A 16,662-nucleotide genomic window follows, 5' to 3' on the forward strand; every position below is an offset into this window, starting at 1 on the left:
AGAAGCTCTTGCAGTTGGGAAACGATAGACCTTTGTATGCCAGTAGAAATTCCGCAGAATGCATTCAATTCATCATTGCCATCACCGATGAAATACATTTGTAGGAATTTATGTTGACCATCTGAGAACGGAAGCAGGGAGCCGGCTTTATGATAAATTTGTCCTTTCACTTTGAAAGTTGGCATGAATTGAGCTGTTACAATTTCTGCGCTGAACGACGTCATTTGGAAGCATGAGCTGTATTTCCTGATGTTAGATAGGAAATACTTTGATTCGGCGGTATATCCGGCAAGCAAAGTTTTTAATGGCTCTGACGGTTCTCCAAGTTGAGGCAGTTTAATTTTCCGGCGGCGCAACACATTCCTTTCGTTTCTCCATTAAATTTCAGAGCCTTGCAATAAGGACACACTTCAGTCATAGTGCCGATGAGAACATGCCGGCTCAAACTATAATCATCAGCTGGGTTGTACCGGAATGCAAGGCAATTGTAATAGCATGATTGCTGAGCATGGAGTCATGTTTGATGCTGATCTGCTGTTTCTCGTTGACGTCTTTCAGCCACTCTCAGGCTGTTGTGTTCATTCTGTTGAGAACGAAGCAGATCTGAAGCTGCAGAACGCGATCGTCGTGCTCGCAACCGTGTATCCTCAAGTCTGGCTGCACGTTGCTCTGCTGCTTCCTCGGCACATATTTGAGCCATTCTTTGTCTGTTTCACTCGTTCGCTGATGCCCGTTCTTCCTCAGTTTGATTTGCAATTACTCGTCGCACTGCTTCTCCATGAAATACGACAACCTAAGTTTGATCTTCTGCGAGGCATTATTTGGATGAACTAAAGCAGATCAATTGCACTGAAAAAGAAGAAAGAAAGTTATAACAAAAACATATAAAATTGCATATTTGTATACAAATATATAGAATCCATAGTAGGTATATAAAAACACACGCGTATTCGAATGTAACGTGTGACATCTATATAATAGTAGGTATATAAAAACACGCACGTATTCGAATGCAACATTGTGTGAAAATTTCAAAGCAATCGGTGAAGAACTTTCGGCGATTTAAGATTTTGAACAAACAAACATTTACATTTTTATTTATATATATATATATATATATATATATATATATATATATATATATATATATTAATAAAACGTATCCCTTCGTTGAAGGAAGCAGCAACCACCACACAATAATAAATGCAAATGTCGAACTCTAACGTATTAAAACAATACAGATACTTTAATAGATCCAAGAAAATAACGTAAGCGCTTTCACGGAACTTATTCTCCGCTTCATCAGACGTTAACTATTACAAATACTACTTCCCTTTTATACATTCCATTACCTATTAATTATCCAATTAACAACTCATTAACAGGTAAATTAAAGCACTGCAAAGAACTATACATTTCCTTAATATAATAGCACTATATATCAAATGATTAATATACATTCTTAACATACCTAAATGTTCTGACCTATATTATAAAAGATGTATATATTACAAGTATTGAACCACATTGCAGAATAATGACACACTGTAAAATATGTATAATAATTAAAATGTCTAAAACATATAAAACAAACATAAAACATAAAATATAAAATATGAAATATTTGTCATCGACAATAAATCTGTTGGAAAATGCACTAACCTGATCCAACTATACTATAATATGAACATATAATTACTATAAAATTCATGCAATAAAAATCAATGAATCTCAAAATGTAAATGCAAGTGATAACATGAAATAACTATGTTAATCACTAAACAGTATATTGTAGGTATAACTCCATGAGCAAATTTTATTATGAGCAAATTTTATTTATAACCTCCTATTGTCAAAATGAATATAGGAACTATTGTGTCATTCAACCTACCACCTATGTATGCTACTATACCAGCCATGATCTATATAAACAATGTATATGAAACTTGTTTTATTTATAACCTCTTGCTTTTAAGATGGGTTTATACTGTTTAGTGATTAACATAGTTATTTCATATTATCATATTCCATTTAATACTAGTAATAGTTTTACATGTAGTACAGAAGCAGTGATATATGCGCTTAAATGTCCTTGTGATTTATATTATATTGGACAAACGAAGAGAGCTTTTAAAATTAGACTGTTGGAACATATTAGGGATATAAAAAATAAGAAACAGGAGAGCTCTATTGCAACCCACTTTGAACATTTTCATAATAGTGATAGTGGGGGGTTAAAAGGTACAGTTTTAGAAAAAGTTAAAACTTCAAAGTTTAATGAAAATGTTTTAAATAGTAGATTGTTGACTAAAGAATCTTTATTTATTCTTAAATTTAATACATTATATCCATGTGGTCTTAATGAAGAGTTTAATTGGAAATATTTGATCTGATTTTTTAATTTAATAATTGAATAATTGTTTGTATAAGAGTATAAGAGGCAAGTCTTTTTGAATGTATTTTACTCCTTGAAGGCTTTGTGAAGAGCCGAGACGTCAGAGTTCTATTCTGTAATAAATCTGTGGATTTTGCTGGCTGGTTGCTTTTTTGTTTGTTCCATTTTGCTGTGGTTTTTGAACTTGACACAATTACTTTATTGGCTTTGAACATCAGTTACTGTGATTCAAGAGATTTATTATGACAGGTAAAGTAGACTTGAAAATATAGTAGAAATTTTTCTTTTCAATAACTGTAGCTTTGATGAGGAAATTCAGAAATATTGCCAACTCCAGTAAGTAAATTAGCATACTGTTCAAAAATATTAAATGTAGCATTTGAATTCACTTTTTATTTGTGTATTGTGACCATGCATTACTAGTCACTGTATTCTGCTGCTGGGACTTTATGTTCTGTACTGAATAAATGTACACATTATTGTTTCTGCAAATTTGCAAATCATTCCTCTGAGTACTGCAGATTTTTGCATCTGTGCCTTTGCAAATCATTACCTACAGCAATGGGAACCATTGTCTCTGACTACAATGCGTCTTCTAGTGCACTGTTCCTACATCTAGTCACTGTGCATTTGGTTAATCACACCCATTACTTTATATTCAGATATTCCTGATATGTTATATTACTGAACAAATTCAGTTATTTGGGTTTCTCCCTTATCCAGTGTGAATATAACTTCAGAGTTGCTTATATTAAGCAAAGGGGTGTAGAGAGTAGAGCTCCCCTCATGAAGGATCAGGAGAGCTTTCCCATCCACAATAATATTGATAAAACATTTTTTTTAAGAAATTAGGTTTTGAATTAAATAATATAGACCCACTTGGGCATTAAATACATTAGATTTTCACAGCTTTTAATTTTGTTTGCATTTGTCTCTTGCAGAATAGGTTTCTGTCCTTTCTTTCTAGACTTGCATCACTAAGATAAAATGGTTGTTTTGACCACATTTCTCTATTTTTTGTTAGGAACTGGACATCACTTTTTTGTCATACTGATAAGGAAAAATTGATGGTTACTGAGGTGACTGTGTCTCATTTATAAGTGTGTTTCCCATGTCATACATAACTGGTGTTCTTTTCAATTCATACTGTTTAAAAATTGTTTTTTTAAGCTTTACCTTTATGGCATTTTTATGTCTATTTTTAACAGATTTTAGCCTCGTTTTAAGTTTAAACATATATAAATCTTCCACAGACTCTTTTACCAGAGTACTAGTTAATTCTGGTGCTTTACTCACATTCACAACTTTTCTAGTGTAAAATCTGGTTCAGACAAAAGTTTGCTCCGTACTTTGTCATATTTTTATGCCACATAACAGTTCTGTCTGTCCACAGTAAATCATGCAAACTGGCAAACTCACTGTGTTTAGGTCTGTGCCTTATCTCAGTCACATATGCATCAATACATTCCTGTAAACCATAGTTTCTAGTGAAAAATAAATGGTGCGTGTATGGCAAGTTCTTGCGGTTAAAATAATCCTAGATCTTATTTTAACGACAACTCAATCACACTGCTATTCTTCCATAAGATGAAATGTAATAAATGAATTAATTGTCGTCATCCACCAGATGAGAAAATAGTTATACTTTGTACAGTAGCTTTATTCATTTCAGGTTGTCTTAAATGTCTATACCCATTATTTCCCACTTTCTACCAAGTTACCTTGAAGTACCAGAGATGCTGGTGGTGTGAACGGGCAGCAGGATGAATATTCAGTAGATGTTTCTCAAAAGAAAATAGAGGATATTTTGAAAATCCTGTTATTTCTGCCTGAAAGAACTGTGACATTTTCTTCTATAATTTGATATTTTATGGCTTCTGCAGTTGAGTTGTAGTGTTTAAAGTTGATCTTATTACTTAAACTAATTTAATTGCTTGGGACCTATATACTGCTACCCCCACCTAAAGGAATTACAATCCATCTTTGCCACCTTCAGAGCTGAACTTAAAAAATATTCCTCCGCACCAAATGAAACTGTATTTGCCACACAGCAGGCCACATCACCTAAGGGTTACTCAACCTCGAGCCTTACTTATTCTCTGCTTCTAACTTTCCTTAAGTCCATCTCCCTACTCTCTCTGCCGTGACTCTCATTGCCTTGCAACATTTCTATGGTGGTGATGTAAAAGCTGAAATATAATCATGTAAAATGTGCATTTTTCTCATAAATGTTAAAACATCTCCATTACTACTGCACAGTTTCTGTTATAAATTATTTTCTATTCTGTTTTTGTATATACTGCTTACTGCCTCTCTGTTCTACTTTTCTTTTGCTTTGTGAACTATTTCACCAGGGCAAATACTTGCAAATAGTTGAGATAAGTGTACTAATGTGTAAATAATTGTAAAATAAAATACAATATGGTTTATTTGTGGTCATTTTTAGTTTGTTGGATTTTGCTGGCCTGCAGTTCATGTCACAAATTATTATTTTTTTGTATAGCTGAAGTCTGCTGTTTATGTCACTTTGCTTTCAGATAAATGGCAAAATGTTGGCACCTTCTTAGTTGTTTTGTTATTTTTATGAGATTTTTTTTCTACTTTCAATTATTGCCTAAGGAAATTGCTCTTGCTGGTATAGTAGATTCACTAGTTTATGTAGCACTTTTGCAGTTTCTAAGTCTGCATCCTCTCAGTCCTCAATGTGTGGCAAACAATGGTGTTTTGGACAACTAAAGACTGCAAACTACCTGGAATGTGATGCTCTTTGACTAAAGCTATCCTGCTGTGACACCGCTGTGGCACAAGATTTCTTCGCAGGCACCTCCTATAGCAAAGGAATAACTACACTGACACACGGGTGGTAGCGGTAGACACCACTGTCTTTAGTGTAAAGATAGCAACTGCCTGCATAAGACAGTTATGGTGCATTCTTCACAAACTAGTTTGTGGGATTATTAAAGATACACACTCTATTACACATTGCAGATTCTACTACAGCATAAAGGAAACAAAAAAGAAACCCGAAATCAGACATTAATATCTCTATAAAAGTAGATTGTTTTAAATAACCTTTCTGAAAAGGTATGATTTTCTTCCTCTGAAAGTGTTGCTTGCAAATCGTGCTTATTGAGTTTTCCTTTACTTTTGTGACATATGTACAAACTCTGATAGTCATATGAAAGCTTTGAAAATAGATATAAAGTTATTGTAATTCATATGAAGCCTTTGAAAATAGATGTAAAATTATTGCACTGTAATACAAGCCATGCTGCTGAAACAAATAGGGGAAAAGAGACAGTTTACAAATGCCTACAATTAAAAGTTGCAAGCAGGGTAAACGAATGAATGACTCATACAAATGTATTTCCCAGTGCACTTCAGCCGGAACAGTTTTTGATGAAGTAAGAAAACAACTAGGCTATTCTTATAATAACTAGCCTGTATTGTCGCAGTCCTGCAGGGAGACATTACAGACCTGATCATGGATCAACAGATTCTGGTTATGTCTTCACTCTTGCAATATTAGTGATTTAGCTGATGTCATACTGCAAATACAACTTGTTCTCTTGTTATTGCTTTTCTGAAAACTGTATCAGTTCATTTCTTCCTTTTGCAATTTACTTGCTGTGGTTTGGACTCACTGATAATATGTATGATAAAATTTTCCACAGTGATTATTTATGAATGAGTGCAAGCAGGAATATGACCGAGTGCAGATAAGAACACATTCAGTTTTAATCTATAATATTCCTTTAGTAAACACCACTTTCCTCAGAGAAGTGAAGGTACACGTCTCATTAATCATTAATTTCTCTATTTCACAGCCAAGGTCTGTAACAGAGATTCACAGATTTCAGAACATCTTTTGTAAAAAAAATAAATAAATAACTGCCTGAGGCAATATTATTTTGCAGTTATAGTTAGGAAATGTGATTGCCTGTTAGTGCTTAGATTGATGGGTATAGAATGCCGCAGCAGTACAACTGCTTAAGGTAAAAAAGAAACACTGATTTTGATGGCAGACAAAGACCGTTGTTCCACCTATTCTGTCTATGTCTATACTTGGTAGATTTACTACTGAGACTACTTGACAAAAACTTTATATCTTCCCATTCCTCATAAATACATTCTCATAGTATGTACTGAGCATTCTAACCTACAGTTTTCTAACCTACGACCTTTGCAGGAAGCCTGTTCCAACCATACATGATTTTACATTATTTTCTTAAGTCTTTCCTAAGCTGTTCACCTTCAATCTTCATGCTATACTTTTTTCATACAGTCTTTGAAAGACTGCATACACCTGGTCTCCATGAAAATCCTTGAAGTTCTAAACTGTACCTTCCATAATCTGCTCCCTACATGACTGTGCATATTAAGTTCTCTAGATTTGTTTTTAATTATGGTGAAGACCAGGCACATTTGTTTTTTCTCTGAATTGTTTCTGTTCATTCTCTATCCCTTTGATGATAAGATCTCTTGAAATACATATAGCACTATGTACCAACAGTCTGTATAAAGCAGGAGTAACCATTTATTGTATTAGCATTGTGTACCAACAGTCTGTATAAAGCAGGAGTAACAATTTATTGTATTAGCATTGTGTACCAACAGTCTATATAAAGCAGGAGTAACAATTTATTGTGTTAATATCGTCTACCAACAGCCTATATAAACCACGAGGAACAATTTGTTGGGTGAGCATTGTGTACCAACAGTCTATATAAAGCATGGGTAAAAATTTGTTGTGTTTGCATTATGTACCAACAGTCTATATAAAGCAAGGGTAACAATTTTTTGTGTTAGTATTGTTTACAAATAGTCTATATAAAGCAGAGGTAACAATTTGGTGTGTTAGTATTGTGTACCAACAGTCTGTATAAAGCAGGGGTAACAATTTGTTGTGTTAGCATTGCGTACCAACAGCCTATTTAAAGCAGGAGTAACAATTTGTTGCATTAGCATTGTGTACCAACAATCTATATAAAGCAGGGATAACAATTTGTGGCATTAGCATTCTGTATCAACAGTCTATATAAAGCAGGAGTAACAATTTGTTGTGTTAGCATTGTGTACCAACAGTCTATATAAAGCAGGTGTAACAATTTGTTGTGTTAGGACTGTGTACCAACAGTCTATATAAAGTAGGGGTAACAATTTGTTGTGTTCTACTGCTGGTGCCTCTTCATACATCTCCTTGTATTCCAGACCCTCCCTGCTGCTTTATCACATGATTTGCCTACCTTTATCATCTGATACAACTGGACCTAGGTCCATTTCTACCTGTGTTGCTTCCTTTCCAGACGTGCATTTTATTTCTTGGTTTCCTGTATCCCGGATGCATTTCTTGGAATTTTTGGTATTGAAATGAAGTTGATACATTTTAAACCATCCCTCCAATCATAATGAATTGAAATACCAGCGTAAATTGGAACAAACTGTTGAGTATTAAATCATGCTAGTGCCCCTGCTAGATTGATCACATGGCAACATCTCTCCAATCTTGTTAAGCTAGGCAATAGTACAGTAAGCAAATGTTAAATATCCAAATTCCCACATCACTTTCATAAAATGCAATGGTATTATTTAATGGCATATCTGTGTATGTTTAGAATTTATTGTATCTGGACATAGAGAATTGTAATTGGGTCACTGATCTTAACCAGTTTATAGTGTGAATTAGAAATGGATTAACAATAACTTTACCTCATGACTGAAGCATAAGAGGTAAATCTTCAAACCCATCTGAAGAAAGCATAAAATGGAATTATGAATGATGACTTGATCATAATTCTTTGTAATACGTGAGATGTTTTAACTGCCACAGTGTATTACAAGCTTAAAAAGAGTGCAGGAGAACAAAGCATCTTGCAACTTCAAAAGCTGTCCTATTCTTTGTGTTGCCATACAAATGGCAGTCTGAAACAAAATGAAAATTTAATCAACTAAAAGCATTAAAAGTTGCTATACACCTTGTTCTGCCATGGATTCATTGATATAGTAGCAGCAGAAAGTGTGAGACATTTTTTTAAAGGTGTCAGAAGATTTCAGCAATGAAATGCATTCTATGTGGTAGTATGTGCCTTCATTTTAATAATAGTTCTAATATATGAACCTTGCTATAGCTAGGCCCAAGCCACAGAAAGGTGCATAACAAGCTTTTCTCTTTGCCAGTTCAGGGTATAATCACCATGATCTGTGTATTAGAAATGTGTTATGCCTTGTTACATTTAGCTCATTATCATCCTATTATTCAGGAAGTATTACCCTTACAGGAAGACCATTGAATAATTGACCCCTTGCATTGAAACATGCCTTTGCTGTAAGGTCATTTAGTGGCAACCATTTGAAATATCAAGACCCACTAAAGCACATCTTAAAACACAGAGATAGGGTGGCTGAAAAAATAGACTTGCATGTACTAAATCTGAGATGGAAATTTTCCAGACTATTCCCTTTTTTATGTGGTATGGCAATTTCAATGTTAGTATATATACGTTTGGGGGAGTTGTGGGCTTGCCAAATGCTCTTTTTCTGCATTTTCATTTCTTTTTTTCAGCTTGAAAACACTCAGCATTTTGAAACAGCATTTCAATCTGAAGCCTAATTTGGCATGACAGGAAAAGAAAAGAGTAATACACGAGCTCAATGTGTTTCCAAGCAAACATCCCACAATACATCTACAGTAACTTCAATACGATGATAAAATGAAAGACTGTTAGTGGCAGAGTAGCTCCAACATGCTAGATGTGCTCATGAACTGTGTAATGACATGTAGTTTTAAAATTACTTAAGGCTGTTTTTCTAAAATTAAATCATTTACTCTCAGCATTGCTACTACCTAAAATGGAGTCTATATTACTTCATTAAAAACTCTCTTGAATGAACAGCATTTCATTGAAAATGCCATTCATCTAATTCCGCTCTTGTGGGAGGACGTGACCCCCACACCCCCACTAATTATATATACCAACTCTAAGATCGCACTACAGTGAAGAAAGGGCAAATTTTCCGATCTTCACTGTACCGCATACCGCAATGTCACTATGAACACCTTGATGTAAGTGCACGAAAAATGTCATGCTCTGAACTGAATTTTCGATGATTTAATAGGGACCCCTTAAAATGGGCCCATACCTTTCTCATTCTCTGTTTCCTCAACAGAAATTCATTCCAACTCAAAAAGCGATGACGTTTTGCAAGACTAAGTAAAGATTTAGTGAGAACTTTAACATTTCTAACGACAACAAATTGAAACAAGTCCCCCTGATTGCTTCAGAACGCAGTCATTGTACAGCAGTAATATGACACCATAAGCACATACAAACACACCAATGGGATGGACTGGATCTGCCCCAATGCACAGCTTAATTCTAACCCATGGTAGTTAACCTAAAAAAATGTGATAATTATTCCCAACCTTTGGATTTTATATTATGTAGATTTATCAGGCATTCTCTCAATCAAAGCAGACAATTTATAACCTCATATCCCCAAAGTGAAAACAGAGGAAATAAACATATATCTTTAGTCACCTGCAGGAGGCAATTAAAGCCTCATGGCTGAAAGTTGGACTGACCATTAATGACCATTTACTGCTCTTCCAAAGAGAGCATGGAAGAATTCCTTGACTAATTTTGAGATGGGCCTGGATGAACTTATAGAGCAATATCTGCCAAACAGACTAGTGGGCAGCAATAGTTGCACTGTAAAGTTATACTGGCAGATTTCATGAGAAAGATAGTGGCCTTGCCGACAAATGCAGCAGACATGGAAGACCGAATTTCTAAAGAAGAAAAGGCAGTCAGGTGTTTGCTTTGCCAAAATATCACCTTTCTGCAGAAGGTGAAAGAACATGAAGACAAGCTAGAGAAATAATGTTTGACTATTCAGTCTACAAGAAGCAGCAGTGCCAGGAATGCATTTTTTATTCTCTGTTTCACACCTCCAGGGTCAAGGGTTCAGTCCTGCTCTCTCTTCACTGTCCATATGTAGAGTGCAAGCTCTCTGTGTACATGTATGGATATTTTTTCTGACTACTCAGTTACCTTTTCCCTCTGCAAAACATACCACTTGATTGCTATAATTTGCTATTATAAGATATCTGTATATCAATTTACCCTTGCCTTTGTGGTCCAGAACAAAACTTTGATGATGGCTATTCCACTTAATCATGGTCTGCAGATGTTTACAGTTTTGAGCTTTTAAATGGCTGTTTCCTGTAGTCAAAAGTATATGGTTTGATTCCCTCCTTCTCCATTTCTTATTGTGAGATTTCTGAGCAAGTCATTTGACCAGTCAGTAGTCCTGGGTCATCCCTGAAGATGGACACATATCCAGTGGGCTTAACCAGTTAATAAATCCATAAAATTAGTTAACAAATGGATATGTTATAAAATTAAAACTAAATTATTCTTACAACAATGGTCACGCTGCTGATAGTGCAGAAGATGCTGCCATATTTACATGTTAAAAACATCTATTCCAAGTTTAAAGAATTTGACTAGTTTCAAAAATCAGGAAAGAAAAGGGTGTTCCATTTGTGTTTTGTTTTTTTGTTTTTAAAGAAAATGGCATTTGCAAATCCTGCAATCTGACTGGCTAATCAGAGGAAACTATTGGGCCAATAACGCAATAACTTGAATTAAAAAAAAAGAATTGACAGTAGTAACATAGAAAATCACATCATAGAACTTTAAGAATCATCACTGTTCTATCTTCATATCTCCACTTACAAACTACTACATATGAGAAACTCACACGGTTGGAGCAGAGAACTCATGCAACTAAATGGCTGACTTTTTCCATATTAAAATATAAGATGTAATCTCTCTTAGCTTCATAAGTACGCACTAGACAGTCTGCAGATCAGTGCAAGTCTAGCCAATAAGCTATATTCAAAAAATTCCCTCCAACCTCAAGGTTGACAACATAGGGGCAAACTGGGGACAGTTTGAGGCTGCCCATCTAGTTATCTAGGTTTAGCTAGAAGGTAGTAATGGTATTATTTGGCTTGACGTGTAGTGTTAAGTTTTCTCCCTTAGTAGTAGGAGATACACTGGAATATGATCCAATCACACATACCAGTGTGTGCTTTTTATTGGTTGGTGAGAGTTTAGTTTCTTGAACTGGGTACTTGAGGAAAGTGCAGTTGTGTACACTTACCATAAATGTAGATGTTCTAGTGTATTCACTGTTGCAGTCATCATATTTGGATTATCCCTACTAGGGTAGCACTCGGCTGGCCCGAATACCAGAGGCTTAGTATTTCTGCTTTGGCTGATGTCAATTCAGGACTGACATCAGGTCATCAGTAGTATAAAGTAAGGCAGCTGACACCATCACATCAATTTTCCTTGCCCTAACCTGTCAGGAGCCCCCAAGTAGGAGCCAGATTCTGGTGGAAGAACCCCACCAGTAGAAAGTAAATACCAATATGTCCCTTATAAGGAAAGAGAAGAAAGGGGGATGGAGGGAGGGAAACCAGGACTGCAACAGTGAATACACTCGAACATCTACATTTATGGTAAGTGTACACAACTGTACTATGTTCTTAGTGTTTCATTGTTGCAGTCATCACATTTGGGTTGATTCCTAAAGCTGAGGAAACGGATGGAGGCAGTCAAAGAAACTAGGGGCTGGCTAGGATGCCCTGCAAGACTGCATAGGCAAACTCTGCCCTGGATTTGGAGAAGAGAGGCAGGTGGTAATGTTTGGTAAAAGTGTGAACAGCTGTTCAGGAGGCAGTCTCCGGGATGTCCCTGGTGGAGACTCCTCTAAGGAAAGCTGCAGAGGTGGAGGCTGCTCTGGTGGAGTGAGTCCTGACCCCCTTGGGGGGAGGCTTTCCATGTTGTTTGTAGCAGAAATGGATGTAGCATGCTATCCATTTGGAAATGGTTTGTTTGGAGATGGCTTTGTCTTCTGCCTCTGTAGCATAGCTAACCAGCAATTGATCAGACTTTCTGAAGGATTTAGTCCTGTCTAGATAGAATCTGAGCTGCTTGTGCACATCTAGAGACTGCAGAATCTTTTCCTTTCCCCTTTGTTCTGGGGATTAGGGAAAAAAGGTGGGCAAATTAATGTATTAGTTGACAGCCACACTGGACACTACCTTGAGCATGAAGGATGGATTAGTTCTGAGGGATACCCTGTCAGCATGGAAGATGATGAAGGGTTCCACAGTCATGAGCGCTTTGCAGCTCAGAGACTCTTCTGGCTGAAGTGATGGCCGGAAGAAATGCTGTCTTCCAGGAGAGAAATTTTAGCTCTGCAAAAGAAGCTGGTTCGAAAGGGGGCAGGGTGAGCTTTTCCAAAACATAGTTAAGGTCCCAAGCTGGGGTGGATGCCCTTCTAGGTGGCCTCAAGTTGCTAGCCCCTCTTAGGAACTGTTTGATCAAAGGGTGTGATAGGGACTGCTCAGAGGGAAAATGAGCAGAAATATCAGAGGCATGAATTTTTATAGAGGAGAAAGAGAGTCTACTGAGTAGTAGATCAGCTAAGTAATCCAGGATGAGAGGGAAGGTGGGCTGTGCCATATTGGCTCCTTTAGCCTGGATCCAGGTGCAGAACCTTTTCCATTTGTCAGCATAAAACTTTCTAGTGCTAGGGCGTCTGGCCTCATGGATAACATCTAGAACCTGTTTACTGAGGTTGGCAGATTGATCCAGGGTCAGGGAATAAGCCAAGCTGCCAAATTGAGTGTCTGCAGTTGGGGATGCATAAATTCCCCTTCCCTCTGGGTCAGGAGGTTTGGAATCTGAGGAAGAAGCCATGGTGGCCGTGGTGACAGGCTGTGCAGCAATGGGTACCAGTGCTGGAGAGGCCCGTCTGGAGCTATAAGAATTGTCCTTGGTTTTTCCTCCTTTATTTTGAGCAGTACCCTGGGGATGAGAGGGAGTGCAGGAAAGGCATAGACCAATAGACTGACCCAGGAGAAGGACAGGGCATCCACTTGCCAAGCCATGCAGTGATGCTCCCTAGTGCAGAATTTGCTGAGCTGATGGTTGGTGTGGGAGCCAAAGAGGTCAACCTTCAGGGTGCCCCATTTCTGAGTTATTAAGGTGAAGGTTCTTCTGTTGAGCTGCCACTCGTGTGGGTCCAGAAGATTTCTGCTTAATTGGTTTGCCAGAGAGTAGAGAGAGCCTGGTAGGAATTGTGCTAACAGGTGCAGTTGCATGGTAGAGGCTGTGTGCCAAAGGGTCATGGCCAGCCTGCATAGAGGGTAGGAGTGAGTCCCTCCCTGCCTGCTGATATACCACATCACATTGGTGTTGTCTGTTTTGATCAGGAGAGCCCCTGGGGAGAGAAGGGGTTTGAAAGCTATCAAGGCATGCTGGACAGCCATCATCTCATTTTGGTTGATGTGCAAAGGGATCTGCTGCAGGCTCCATTGGCCCTGTATGCACCTGCCGTCCAGGTGTGGACCCCAAGCATAGTCTGATGCATCTGTGGTGAGGGTCTGGGAGGCAGGGGATGGTGAGAAAGGCAGTCTCTTGTTGTGGGAAAATGCTGTTGCCAACCAAAGAAAATATTTTCTGAGGCAAGGTATTATAGGTATAAGAGTTTCCAGTTTTTGAGAGTGTTTACACCAAAGGCTTTTTAGGTATCATTGAAGTTTCCTCATATGCAGTCTGGCATATGGAATGAGTAGTATGCAAGATGCCATGAACCCCAGAGCTTGCAGGATCTTCCTTGCAGATAACTGGGGCCTAGTTAAGAGAAGTAGGCTGTCAGGAAAATTTTTTTTTCTGGTGTAAGGAATGCCATCTGGGATGCTGTGTCCAGGCTTGCTCCCAGGAATATAACCCTTTGGGTGGGCACCAGTTTGGGTTTCCTTTTGTTGACTGTGTACCCCAGGGAGGTTAGTAGGGTCTTTACAAAGACCAGGTGCTTGAGCAGCTTTTCCTGGCTGTCTTCCTGAATAAGGCAGTCGGAGGGTTGGGAGGGTAGCCTAATGGTTAAGGTGGTTGCCTTACAAACACAAGGTGCAGGGTTTGAGTCTCACAAGGGATAACTGGCTAGGCTTAAAATGGCTCGCAAGGGCAGTTAGCTTAGTATGAATCTATTAACCTATTAACCTATTAACCTAAGTATGGGTAAATCTGGATAACCCTTTGTCTGCAAAAGGCAATGGCCAGAGCCAGACATTTTGTGAAAACTCTGGGAGCAGTAGATAAGCCAAAGGTAAGTGCAGAGAACTGAGTGTTGAGATCCTGCCCTGAAACAGAGATATTTCCTGCATGATTCCCTTATAGGAATGTGGAGATAGGTCTCTTTTAGATCCAGGGTGGCTATCCAAGCGTCCTTGAAGAGCATGGCTGCTGGAGGGTGAGCATTTTGAATTTTGGGATCACCAGGTAGGTGATTGGAATGGATAGATTGAGGATGGGGCACCAGGTGCCCTCTTTTCTGGGCACCAGAAAAAGTCTGGAGTACAAACCTTGGCCTATCTGTTCTGCAGGAAAGTACTCTACTGCCCTCATAGAAAGCAGGGAAAGGATTTGCTTTTGAGCCTCTGCCCACTGGTTTGGCAGTATCTGGCAACCCTTTTGGGGTTGGAAGGGTGTGGAAGGAAAATTTGTATCCCTGAGACACTATGTTCAGAACTCAGTGGTCGTTGGTAATGGTGGCCCAGGTGCTTGCATGAAAGAAGAGTTTTCCTCCTAGGGGTAAGTGAAGGTGGGCAGAGGGAGGGGGTGGGGGAGGTGTCATTGTGAGTTCTTACCATAAGGTGGTGGCTTAGAACTCCCTGGTTTTGAAGTGGAGGCAGTCCACTGCTTAGATCTCTACATTCCCTGTGGCTGCTGTCTGGGGGGGGGTCTGGTTCCCCAGGGCTTATGCTGGACTGGCTTGGAGGGAGCAGGAAAGGACCAGTGTTTGGTGGGACAATTCCTGCTGAACCTGGGTGGCTGGACCTGTAAGAAATCCTTAACTGTTTGCATAGATTTTGCTTTTTCTTCCATCTTTGTTAAGACCTCTTCTGCCTTAGTGCCAAATAAGGTGTCTTTGTGCAGGGGGGGGCATCCAACAATTTAGATTTGACATGGGCTGGTAGGGGCTGTTCCTTAAGCCATGCATGCCTTCAAATGACAGATCCAGTGACTGCTGCCCTGCAAGAAGCTTATAGGGCATCAAAACCACAGTGCAAGGTGTGTTTAGTTATTTGAGTTGCAGAATGCATTAACTCTTGTAATTCTTTAGATTCTGCCCAAGCAGGAAAGGAAGACATTTTTTGTTTGAGGAGTTCCAGGGTATGTTGCTAAAATGTTAGCATATGGAACTGACAATTTAGTGCCCTGATGGCAAGAGTAGCTGAGGTGTATGCTTTTTTTACCCCATTTGTCTGGTCAGGAATTCCTATCTGAAGAGGTGGGATTCTTAGCAGAGGTTGCTTTAATTCCTTTAGGCCCTTGAGAAATTACCTCAGGTTCAGCAGTAGGATTTTTAAAAAGAAATTTGTGTGAGTCAGGGACTCTGTAATACCTGTCTGGTTTTCTGGGTGCAGGAGGGAGGGTGGCAGGAGTCAAACTGGATTCCAGGAAAACATCCTCCACAACATCCAGGACTGGGGGGATGGCCAAGGGTCTGTGGTGTGGAAGATCTGAGAATTCCCTGAGTCTCTTTTTCTGACTGAGGGTAGTCTTGACTTTCCCATTGGAAATGCTCCCTTAAGGTATGCAAGGTTTCCCCAAAGGAAAAATCCTCTGGGGGAGAGGCTGAAGGGATGGAATCCCCTGCATCAGAATCCTCAGAAGTAGAGAGGTGTTGCATGTCTTCATATTCAGAAGCATCAGAGTCATCTGATTCTTGCTCAGACAGAACTACAGGGGACAGATATCTCTCTTCCTTTTGGAGGGGGTAGCTTTGCTTCCCCTAATCAGCATGATAGTCTTCCGCCATTTTAAGCATCTGAGACTGAGGCAAGGAAGTAGGTGCCTGAGAGTGGGTCATTGGTTTCTTGGGTGTGATTCGTACCCTGGGCCTAAAACTCAGTCATTTTCGAAAGAACAGTAGTCCCCAAAGAAGACTTTGGTTTGTGTCAAGATCGGTAGTGAGAAGGATTTCCTCGGATACCAGTGCCTGCTCAGCAGCTCCAGACTCATCCAAGGTAGAGACAACAGCAGGATCTTTAGTTGAAGAAGAGTTTTGCGGCATACTGGACTCTGAAAGGGTCTCAATAGCGGCCTGTGAATCCACAGAAGTGGGCATCAGGGTCTGGAAAAATGCCTCACTGGGGACCAGAGAACTGATGACTAATTTAACAG

The sequence above is a fragment of the Protopterus annectens genome, chromosome 3.part0 (assembly GCF_019279795.1).
Source record: "Protopterus annectens isolate FY-2018-M chromosome 3.part0, PAN1.0, whole genome shotgun sequence".
Taxonomy (NCBI): domain Eukaryota; kingdom Metazoa; phylum Chordata; order Ceratodontiformes; family Protopteridae; genus Protopterus; species Protopterus annectens.